This window comes from Penaeus japonicus, unplaced genomic scaffold (genome assembly GCF_977035675.1).
Source record: "Penaeus japonicus unplaced genomic scaffold, GWHDUDI00000001_assembly GWHDUDI00000037, whole genome shotgun sequence".
Classification (NCBI taxonomy): Eukaryota; Metazoa; Arthropoda; class Malacostraca; order Decapoda; family Penaeidae; genus Penaeus; species Penaeus japonicus.
Genome location: NW_028234439.1, coordinates 19909975 through 19919974, shown reverse-complemented (window position 1 = coordinate 19919974; position 10000 = coordinate 19909975).

Below are 10000 nucleotides of genomic sequence, written 5' to 3'. Positions count from 1 at the left end.
CAGTGACAGAGGTATAAGAGGCAAACAAACTAACACACGGAGAAGGTTTGTAGGTACGTTTCGCCATGGTGTCAAGGTTTCTTTCCGAATATAGAAATAGGATAATAGGATGTATATCTCCCACGGGCTGCTTTGAAATTGAGAGAGTTAAAGAGAAGAGTTCAGATATCTAACCAACTGGGGAAGACATCATGCATATGCACTATCATCAACATATCTTCTACAGGCAAGTCAAGGGCAACTTTGGTAACATATATAAAGCCAATTTTCGAATGTTGGCTCCATCTTCAGTCTGGCCCGAGTTTCCTCTTGAGTCTCGCCTTATTAATGATGTCAAAAGCGCGCTTGACTTCAATCGAGGCCTTGTCGACCGTGTCATGAGATATGTCAAGCTCAAGCGTGATGTAAATGTTGCTCGGTGTGTCGCCGTCCTCCAACGTCATTTCAAATAGATTTGGAAATCAAAAGACAAAAATAGGTGAGCTGTCGATATAATTTATGATGTGTATATATGGCATGTTATTCTTAGACTAGACACAAAAGCTGGAGGTAAATTATCACAGTGGGTGTGGAGGGGGTTGCTAGTGTGCGTATTACTTGCGCGTATTTATGTTGTTGTTGTTTTTTCAGCAAAACCCTGGGTCATCATTTAATTTAGGAGTGGACAGGAGAGCAACATAAAGTCGTTATAAGTACCAAAGACTTTTGTTTAGATATGACGTCACAAGCCATAGTCGAACACATGTTTGTCCGCCTCAAGTGCGGCTTGATCGACGTCACAACAAAAAATGAGGCTTCACATTATAATGCCCTGATGGGAAAAACATTCTCCTCTGGCTAAGATTGTTCCACTTAGAAAGGATTCACTTATAGATTCGCCAGGATCAGCTGTTTGGATCCGCTGCGCAGCGCACATGTCGGAGGCGATGGTGTCCTCTGGCGCTCCAACAAAACCGTTCCTTTATTTCAAACGTGGCTTGGGTCTGAGGATTGTTTTTTTGTTTCTCTGTTCTAGAAGCCATGTCCATCCTGGCTGCTGGTGGTGTGATGGTGGGACGGTTTTTAGAACTGAGCATGTGAGAATTAACTTAAAGGCTTTTTGATGAAGTCAATGGCATGAGTGATTATATTCTGGCACACAGTTCTCAAATGCGTCTGGTGGCACCAAAGTACCAATTCGAGGATCCCTGATATCAGTCTTGGTCCGGCAGCACCACAGAGTCGGTGAGAATCTCACCTTCGGACAGCTGATGTTGAATGCACAAGGGAAAACATTGGCACTATTCCAGGAGGTCACCGCCACGTAGGATGGGACTTTCCTACCAATGCCACAAGCAAAAGCCTGTATTTAGGGACCGCCGCCATACTGCCAGTAGAGACTAATACTCAACAGCAATTTGATTTTTACAATAAAATTGCAATAAATCATCTGATAAGTCAATTCATAAGTAACTAAAAGCGTCCGGATTAGAAAACAAAAGTCTGGGCGAAGTTCCCTGAAGTGAACTGACCTGTTCTTAAAAGGCAAGAAAAAGACTGAATACTGTTTCAAGTGATTTGTTTATTTTTTCCCTAACACTTAATGTCGGGCAAAAAAGTTATTGATATTGGATAAATAAACCATTTGGAGTTTTCAATGATTTATTGATCAGCCAGTGGTGAAATCTAGGTATTGAAGACTTCGTATTTTTTTATTTTATTTTTTATTTTTTTACAACTACATCTTTTTCAATTATAACACTAGAATTAGGAACATAGATCACCATGACTATCATAATGACTTATTGCAGATACAATTCAGGAATAAGAAATTCGTGAAAGGGTCACTCTAGTACCTGACTGTAGTGTAATCTTACTATTTCTGAAGAGTAAGATGCTGAAGCTATCAGTTGAAATAAAGCCACATTATGAATAATAATAATAAAAAAAAGGCAGGTACATTTTTATATGAATTCTAGCCAAAAAATAAAGGACTTCCTTTAAAACTCGAAACGTACTAGCAAGTGCATTTTTTTTTTTTTTTTTTTTTTTTTTTTTTTTTTTTTGACTGTAGCCTTGTGAAAAATTAAAAACACTCCCTGGTATATCTGAGTTTGAACAAAATTAAAAAGATGTATGCACTCTTTCTTCTATATGAAAAAGGTCCTACTTCTTTATTTTTCTTCTTGTCTGGTTATTTCGCTGCTCTATCATTATTGATTTTATTTCTTCTCTTCTTATTTCTCTTATCTATTTGGCGTATTTTATATATATTTTATATATATATATATATATAATTATATATATATATATATATATATATATATATATATATATATATAATCGTATATAAATATATACTCATATATGTATCCATCTATCTATATATATAATGTGTGTGTACACACACATACACATGTATATGCACACACACATGTATATTTGTATATGCATGCTAACAAATACATGTACTTACCCAGTTTCGATTTGGGATGGATGGGTATTTCAGTAGCGGTGGTACGGCTTGTGGTTGTTTCAGTAGGGATAATAAGTTTTGTTGTGGTTGTTCGTCCTTCGGTTGTCTCAGTCGTGTTTGTTAGTTTGTGGGTTATTTTCGCAGTAGATGGTTCTGGGGTTGTTACAGTGGTTGTTAGATCTGTGGTTGAATTTAAAGTAGTTGCTGGTTCTGTGGTTGTTTCAGTGCCGATTGCTGATTCTGTGGCTGCTTCAGTGCCGATTGCTGATTCTGTGGCTGCTTCAGTGCCGATTGCTGATTCTGTGGCTGCTTCAGTGCCGATTGCTGATTCTGTGGCTGCTTCAGTGCCGATTGTTGGTTCTGTGGCTGCTTCAGTGCCGATTGCCGATTGCAGATTCTGTGATTTTGATTCTGTGGCTTCAGTGCCGATTGCTGATTCTGTGGCTGCTTCAGTGCCGATTGCTGATTCTGTGGCTGCTTCAGTGCCGATTGCTGATTCTGTGGCTGCTTCAGTGCCGATTGCTGATTCTGTGGCTGCTTCAGTGCCGATTGCTGATTCTGTGGCTGCTTCAGTGCCGATTGCTGATTCTGTGGCTGCTTCAGTGCCGATTGCTGATTCTGTGGCTGCTTCAGTGCCGATTGCTGATTCTGTGCCGATTGCTGATTCTGTGGCTGCTTCAGTGCCGATTGCTGATTCTGTGGCTGCTTCAGTGCCGATTGCTGATTCTGTGGCTGCTTCAGTGCCGATTGCTGATTCTGTGGCTGCTTCAGTGCCGATTGCTGATTCAGTGCCGATTGCTGATTCTGTGGCTGCTTCAGTGCCGATTGCTGATTCTGTGCCGATTGCTGATTCTGTGGCTGCTTCAGTGCCGATTGCTGATTCTGTGGCTGCTTCAGTGCCGATTGCTGATTCTGTGGCTGCTTCAGTGCCGATTGCTGATTCTGTGGCTGCTTCAGTGCCGATTGCTGATTCTGTGGCTGCTTCAGTGCCGATTGCTGATTCTGTGGCTGCTTCAGTGCCGATTGCTGATTCTGTGGCTGCTTCAGTGCCGATTGCTGATTCTGTGGCTGATTCTGTGGCTGCTTCAGTGCCGATTGCTGATTCTGTGGCTGATTCTGTGCCGATTGCTGATTCTGTGGCTGCTTCAGTGCCAATTGCTGATTCTGTGGCTGATTCTGTGCCGATTGCTGATTCTGTGGCTGCTTCAGTGCCGATTGCTGGTTCTGTGGCTGATTCTGTGGCTGCTTCAGTGCCGATTGCTGATTCTGTGGCTGCTTCAGTGCCGATTGCTGATTCTGTGGCTGATTCTGTGGCTGCTTCAGTGCCGATTGCTGATTCTGTGGCTGCTTCAGTGCCGATTGCTGATTCTGTGGCTGCTTCAGTGCCGATTGCTGATTCTGTGCCGATTGCTGATTCTGTGGCTGATTCTGTGCCGATTGCTGATTCTGTGGCTGCTTCTGTGCCGATTGCTGATTCTGTGGCTGCTTCAGTGCCGATTGCTGATTCTGTGGCTGCTTCAGTGCCGATTGCTGATTCTGTGGCTGCTTCAGTGCCGATTGCTGATTCTGTGGCTGCTTCAGTGCCGATTGCTGATTCTGTGGCTGCTTCTGTGCCGATTGCTGATTCTGTGGCTGCTTCAGTGCCGATTGCTGATTCTGTGGCTGCTTCAGTGCCGATTGCTGATTCTGTGGCTGCTTCAGTGCCGATTGCTGATTCTGTGGCTGCTTCAGTGCCGATTGCTGATTCTGTGGCTGCTTCAGTGCCGATTGCTGATTCTGTGGCTGCTTCAGTGCCGATTGCTGATTCTGTGGCTGCTTCAGTGCCGATTGCTGATTCTGTGGCTGCTTCAGTGCCGATTGCTGATTCTGTGGCTGCTTCAGTGCCGATTGCTGATTCTGTGGCTGCTTCAGTGCCGATTGCTGATTCTGTGGCTGCTTCAGTGCCGATTGCTGATTCTGTGGCTGATTCTGTGGCTGCTTCAGTGCCGATTGCTGATTCTGTGGCTGCTTCAGTGCCGATTGCTGATTCTGTGGCTGCTTCAGTGCCGATTGCTGATTCTGTGGCTGATTCTGTGGCTGCTTCAGTGCCGATTGCTGATTCTGTGGCTGCTTCAGTGCCGATTGCTGATTCTGTGGCTGCTTCAGTGCCGATTGCTGATTCTGTGGCTGCTTCAGTGCCGATTGCTGATTCTGTGGCTGATTCTGTGCCGATTGCTGATTCTGTGGCTGCTTCAGTGCCGATTGCTGGTTCTGTGGCTGCTTCAGTGCCGATTGCTGATTCTGTGGCTGATTCTGTGTCGATTTCTAATTCTGTGGCTGCTTCAGTGCCGATTGCTGATTCTGTGGCTGCTTCAGTGCCGATTGCTGATTCTGTGGCTGATTCTGTGTCGATTTCTAATTCTGTGGCTGCTTCAGTGCCGATTGCTGATTCTGTGGCTGATTCTGTGCCGATTGCTGATTCTGTGGCTGCTTCAGTGCCGATTGCTGATTCTGTGGCTGATTCTGTGCCGATTGCTGATTCTGTGGCTGCTTCAGTGCCGATTGCTGGTTCTGTGGCTGCTTCAGTGCCGATTGCTGATTCTGTGGCTGATTTTGTGCCGATTGCTGATTCTGTGGCTGCTTCAGTGCCGATTGCCGGTTCTGTGGCTGCTTCAGTGCCGATCGCTGGTTCTGTAGCTGTTTCAGTGATGATTGCTGGTTCTGTAGTTGTGTCAGCAGTAGTTACTGGTTCTGTGGTGGTTTCAACAGTGTTTTTTGGTTTTGTTGTTCTCTCAGTTGTAGTTGTTGGCTCTTTCGTAGGTTTAGTATTGGGTTTTGCGTTCGTTTGTTCTGTGGTTAGACTAATCGTGTTTGTTAGTTCTTTAGTGTTCTCAATTCCGGTTGTTTGTGTTGTTCTAACAGTTGTGGTCTTTGGTTTTGAGGTCGTGTAAATTTCGGTCGTTGGTTCCGTTTCTGCCTTTGTGGTTGCCTTAGTTGTTCCATTGGTGGACGGGGTTTCTGTGAAGATGAAAATTAATATGTAATCGTTAGCATGATATCAGATTGACGAAAGTGTGAGCATATTTCTTTGTGAATTTTTTATTTGTTTCTTGTTTTGTCTTTTGCCTGTTCTCCACCTTCCGGTTCATGTTAATCATGAATGTTTACTTACATGATTATATATAACTTGGACTTGTATGATAACAAGCCATAACGTCCTACATAATATGGAATCAAGTGTATACAGACCCAAATAATAAAGCCATGAGTCTGACATTTATCGAATCTATATATAGAAAATAACTTTCCTACCATAGGTTGAGGATGTAAACAAACGAAATTCCGTTAAATTGAATTTAGGATAAATTGACCATTTGGAATTGCCAGTCATTTATTAGTTGACCTGTGGATTTTTTTGTGAGGCCTCTGTTTATTACAAACATGGCGTCCATGATAGAAGTCATGATCACAGAACACAATGGTGATCAAAACGACTTGAAAATAGAACGCTAAGTGGATAATAGGAAAATAAACAAAAGAAAGCCGGCGTAACTTTTTTTTTTCTTGTTTTTTGGATTCTTTCCTGAAAATGACTTTGATTAACTCGAAATGTAGAAGTGCTCTTGTGTTTTTTTAATTTTTCTGTTTTTGTCTCCGTGAAAAATCGGATCCCAATTTATGCACTGAATATCACAACGTCTGCTGGAGCATTTTCAAGTGGGACTTGGGTCTTCGTCGAGGGCGGTGGTCAGCTCTTAAGGTCCTTCACATCCTCCCCCTCCGCTTGCCTCGTTCATATACAAATTCAGTCGAATGAGTATCAATTCAGTGTCGATTCACATCCTGCATCACTTGCTTGTTGCTGGTTCTGTGGTTGTTTCAACAGTGGATGCTGGTTCTGTGGTTGTTTCAACAGTGGTTGCTGGTTCTGTGGTTGTTTCAGTAGTGGTTGCTGGTTCTGTGGTTGTTTCAACAGTGGTTGCTGGTTCTGTGGTTGTTTCAACAGTGGTTGCTGGTTCTGTGGTTGTTTCAGCAGTGGTTGCTGGTTCTGTGGTTGTTTCAACAGTGGTTGCTGGTTCTGTGGTTGTTTCAGCAGTGGTTGTTGGTTCTGTGGTTGTTTCAACAGTGGTTGCTGGTTCTGTGGTTGTTTCAACAGTGGTTGCTGGTTCTGTGGTTGTTTCAACAGTGGTTGCTGGTTCTGTGGTTGTTTCAGCAGTGGTTGCTGGTTCTGTGGTTGTTTCAGCAGTGGTTGCTGGTTCTGTGGTTGTTTCAACAGTGGTTGCTGGTTCTGTGGTTGTTTCAACAGTGGTTGCTGGTTCTGTGGTTGTTTCAGCAGTGGTTGCTGGTTCTGTGGTTGTTTCAACAGTGGTTGCTGGTTCTGTGGTTGTTTCAGCAGTGGTTGCTGGTTCTATTGTTGTTTCAGCAGTGGTTGCTGGTTCTGTGGTTGTTTCAGCAGTGGTTGCTGGTTCTATTGTTGTTTCAGCAGTGGTTGCTGGTTCTGTGGTTGTTTCAGCAGTGGTTGCTGGTTCTATTGTTGTTTCAGCAGTGGTTGCTGGTTCTATTGTTGTTTCAGCAGTGGTTGCTGGTTCTGTGGTTGTTTCAACAGTGGTTGCTGGTTCTGTGGTTGTTTCAACAGTGGTTGCTGGTTCTGTGGTTGTTTCAACAGTGGTTGCTGGTTCTGTGGTTGTTTCAACAGTGGTTGCTGGTTCTGTGGTTGTTTCAACAGTGGTTGCTGGTTCTGTGGTTGTTTCAACAGTGGTTGCTGGTTCTGTGGTTGTTTCAGCAGTGGTTGCTGGTTCTGTGGTTGTTTCAGCAGTGGTTGCTGGTTCTGTGGTTGTTTCAGCAGTGGTTGCTGGTTCTATTGTTGTTTCAGCAGTGGTTGTTGGTTCTGTGGTTGTTTCAGCAGTGGTTGTTGGTTCTGTGGTTGTTTCAGCAGTGGTTGTTGGTTCTGTGGTTGTTTCAGCAGTGGTTGCTGGTTCTGTGGTTGTTTCAGCAGTGGTTGCTGGTTCTGTGGTTGTTTCAACAGTGGTTGCTGGTTCTGTGGTTGTTTCAGCAGTGGTTGCTGGTTCTGTGGTTGTTTCAACAGTGGTTGCTGGTTCTGTGGTTGTTTCAACAGTGGTTGCTGGTTCTGTGGTTGTTTCAACAGTGGTTGCTGGTTCTGTGGTTGTTTCAACAGTGGTTGCTGGTTCTGTGGTTGTTTCAACAGTGGTTGCTGGTTCTGTGGTTGTTTCAACAGTGGTTGCTGGTTCTGTGTTGTTTCAACAGTGGTTGCTGGTTCTGTGGTTGTTTCAACAGTGGTTGCTGGTTCTGTGGTTGTTTCAGCAGTGGTTGCTGGTTCTGTGGTTGTTTCAACAGTGGTTGCTGGTTCTGTGGTTGTTTCAACAGTGGTTGCTGGTTCTGTGGTTGTTTCAACAGTGGTTGCTGGTTCTGTGGTTGTTTCAACAGTGGTTGCTGGTTCTGTGGTTGTTTCAGCAGTGGTTGCTGGTTCTGTGTTGTTTCAACAGTGGTTGCTGGTTCTGTGGTTGTTTCAACAGTGGTTGCTGGTTCTGTGGTTGTTTCAGCAGTGGTTGCTGGTTCTGTGGTTGTTCCAGCTGTGGTTGCTGGTTCTGTGGTTGTTTCAACAGTGGTTGTTGGTTCTGTGGTTGTTACCGTGGTGTTGCTTGTTCTGGTGTTGTTTCAACAGTGGTTGCTGGTTCTGTGGTTGTTTCAACAGTGGTTGCTGGTTCTGTGGATGTTTCAACAGTGGTTGCTGGTTTTGTGGTTGTTTCAACAGTGGTTGCTGGTTCTGTGGTTGTTTCAACAGTGGTTGCTGGTTCTGTGGTTGTTTCAACAGTGGTTGCTGGTTCTGTGGTTGTTTCAACAGTGGTTGCTGGTTCTGTGGTTGTTTCAACAGTGGTTGCTGGTTCTGTGGTTGTTTCAACAGTGGTTGCTGGTTCTGTGTTGTTTCAACAGTGGTTGCTGGTTCTGTGGTTGTTTCAACAGTGGTTGCTGGTTCTGTGGTTGTTTCAACAGTGGTTGCTGGTTCTGTGTTGTTTCAACAGTGGTTGCTGGTTCTGTGGTTGTTTCAACAGTGGTTGCTGGTTCTGTGGTTGTTTCAACAGTGGTTGCTGGTTCTGTGGTTGTTTCAACAGTGGTTGCTGGTTCTGTGGTTGTTCCAGCAATGGTTTCTGGTTCTGTGGTTGTTTCAGCAGTGGTTGTTGGTTCTGTGGTTGTTTCAGCAGTGGTTGCTGGTTCTGGATGAGGTTTCACTATTGGAATTGTGGTTGCTTCTGGTGTGTTTTTGGGATCTGTGGTTGAAGGGTTTGTGATTCTTTTAGCAGTGGTTGTTAGTTCTCTAGTTGTTTTAACTGTGCTTTATAGTTCTGTGGTTGGTTCAGAAATAGTTGTAGGTTCTGTGGTTGTCTCAGCAGTGGTTCTTGGTTCTTTAGTTGTAGGTTATGTAATCGATTCAACTGTGGTTGCTGGCACTGTGGTTATCTCAGTTGCTTCAATTGTGGTATTGGTTCTAAGGTCCCAGTTATGGTTGTTTCTGTTATTGGTTTAGTAGTGGATGTTATTTCTGAGAAGTTAAAAAATAAAAGATCGTCCAAAGGAACATCCCCAGTTTAGAAAATTGTCAATAGACTGTTTAATGTTTTATTTTCTTCGCTTTTGTCAATATGCTGTTATTTTCTCCTTGTTCTTTTAGATTCCACAAAGCTTGAATATGCCCTTTTTTCTGATGGATATCACTCCTTTCAGTTCTCGAAGTAAGTTAATTATAATTAGATAATGAATTAGGTTTTAAAATGTAACATCGGATATATACTCATTATTTTCATGAATGATGAAGCCTCTGAGAATAAAAGTCTTCAATTCTAGGGGCCAAGATTTCTTCCATGACACAAAAGTCGAAAGGTCAGCCATAGACTCAACTTGTGCCATGAGATGCAGGTTATGCCATCGTGGGAACTCTGACATTTCCGTCAGTGATGCTGCACAAAGTGATTCTAGGGCAGTTACAGCATGCCCAGTGACAATGTCTACCAATGTCTGGTCACCATTATTCTTCATACGTGACAGGAGTCTTGATTAACAATTGCAATTCTCTGGAATCATGCTGAGGTCATCATAGGATGTGACTTAGTTCCCTTTCTTTATGGCAATGGTGAGTGTAACCAAACGCCCTTCCTCAGACAAGAACCACCAACCACTTGGAGATAATCAGACTCCGCGGTCAACTCAGTTATGATAATTAGATGCGTCGATGCTGAAAGTATCTGAAAGAGTCCAGGCCATAAACACAGCCTTTGGAAATGTCACTATGCTAAGTTTCTATAACCCAGTGAAACGGAAGGTACTTATACATGCTATGGCCATGGTGGCCCGAATTCTGGAAGGCTCCTATAACTTGTCCTTTATGTAGACAGAGAGTTTTATGGCTCCAGGATTGCTTCTTCTCGTTTTTTGGATGCATTTATTGGGGGGAAAAAAACAGTATTCAGCTTGGCCAGAAACATCATCCCTGCACACATAATTTTTATCCAGTGTGGATATAAGTCTATAAGTCACAGCAAAGCGGATAGC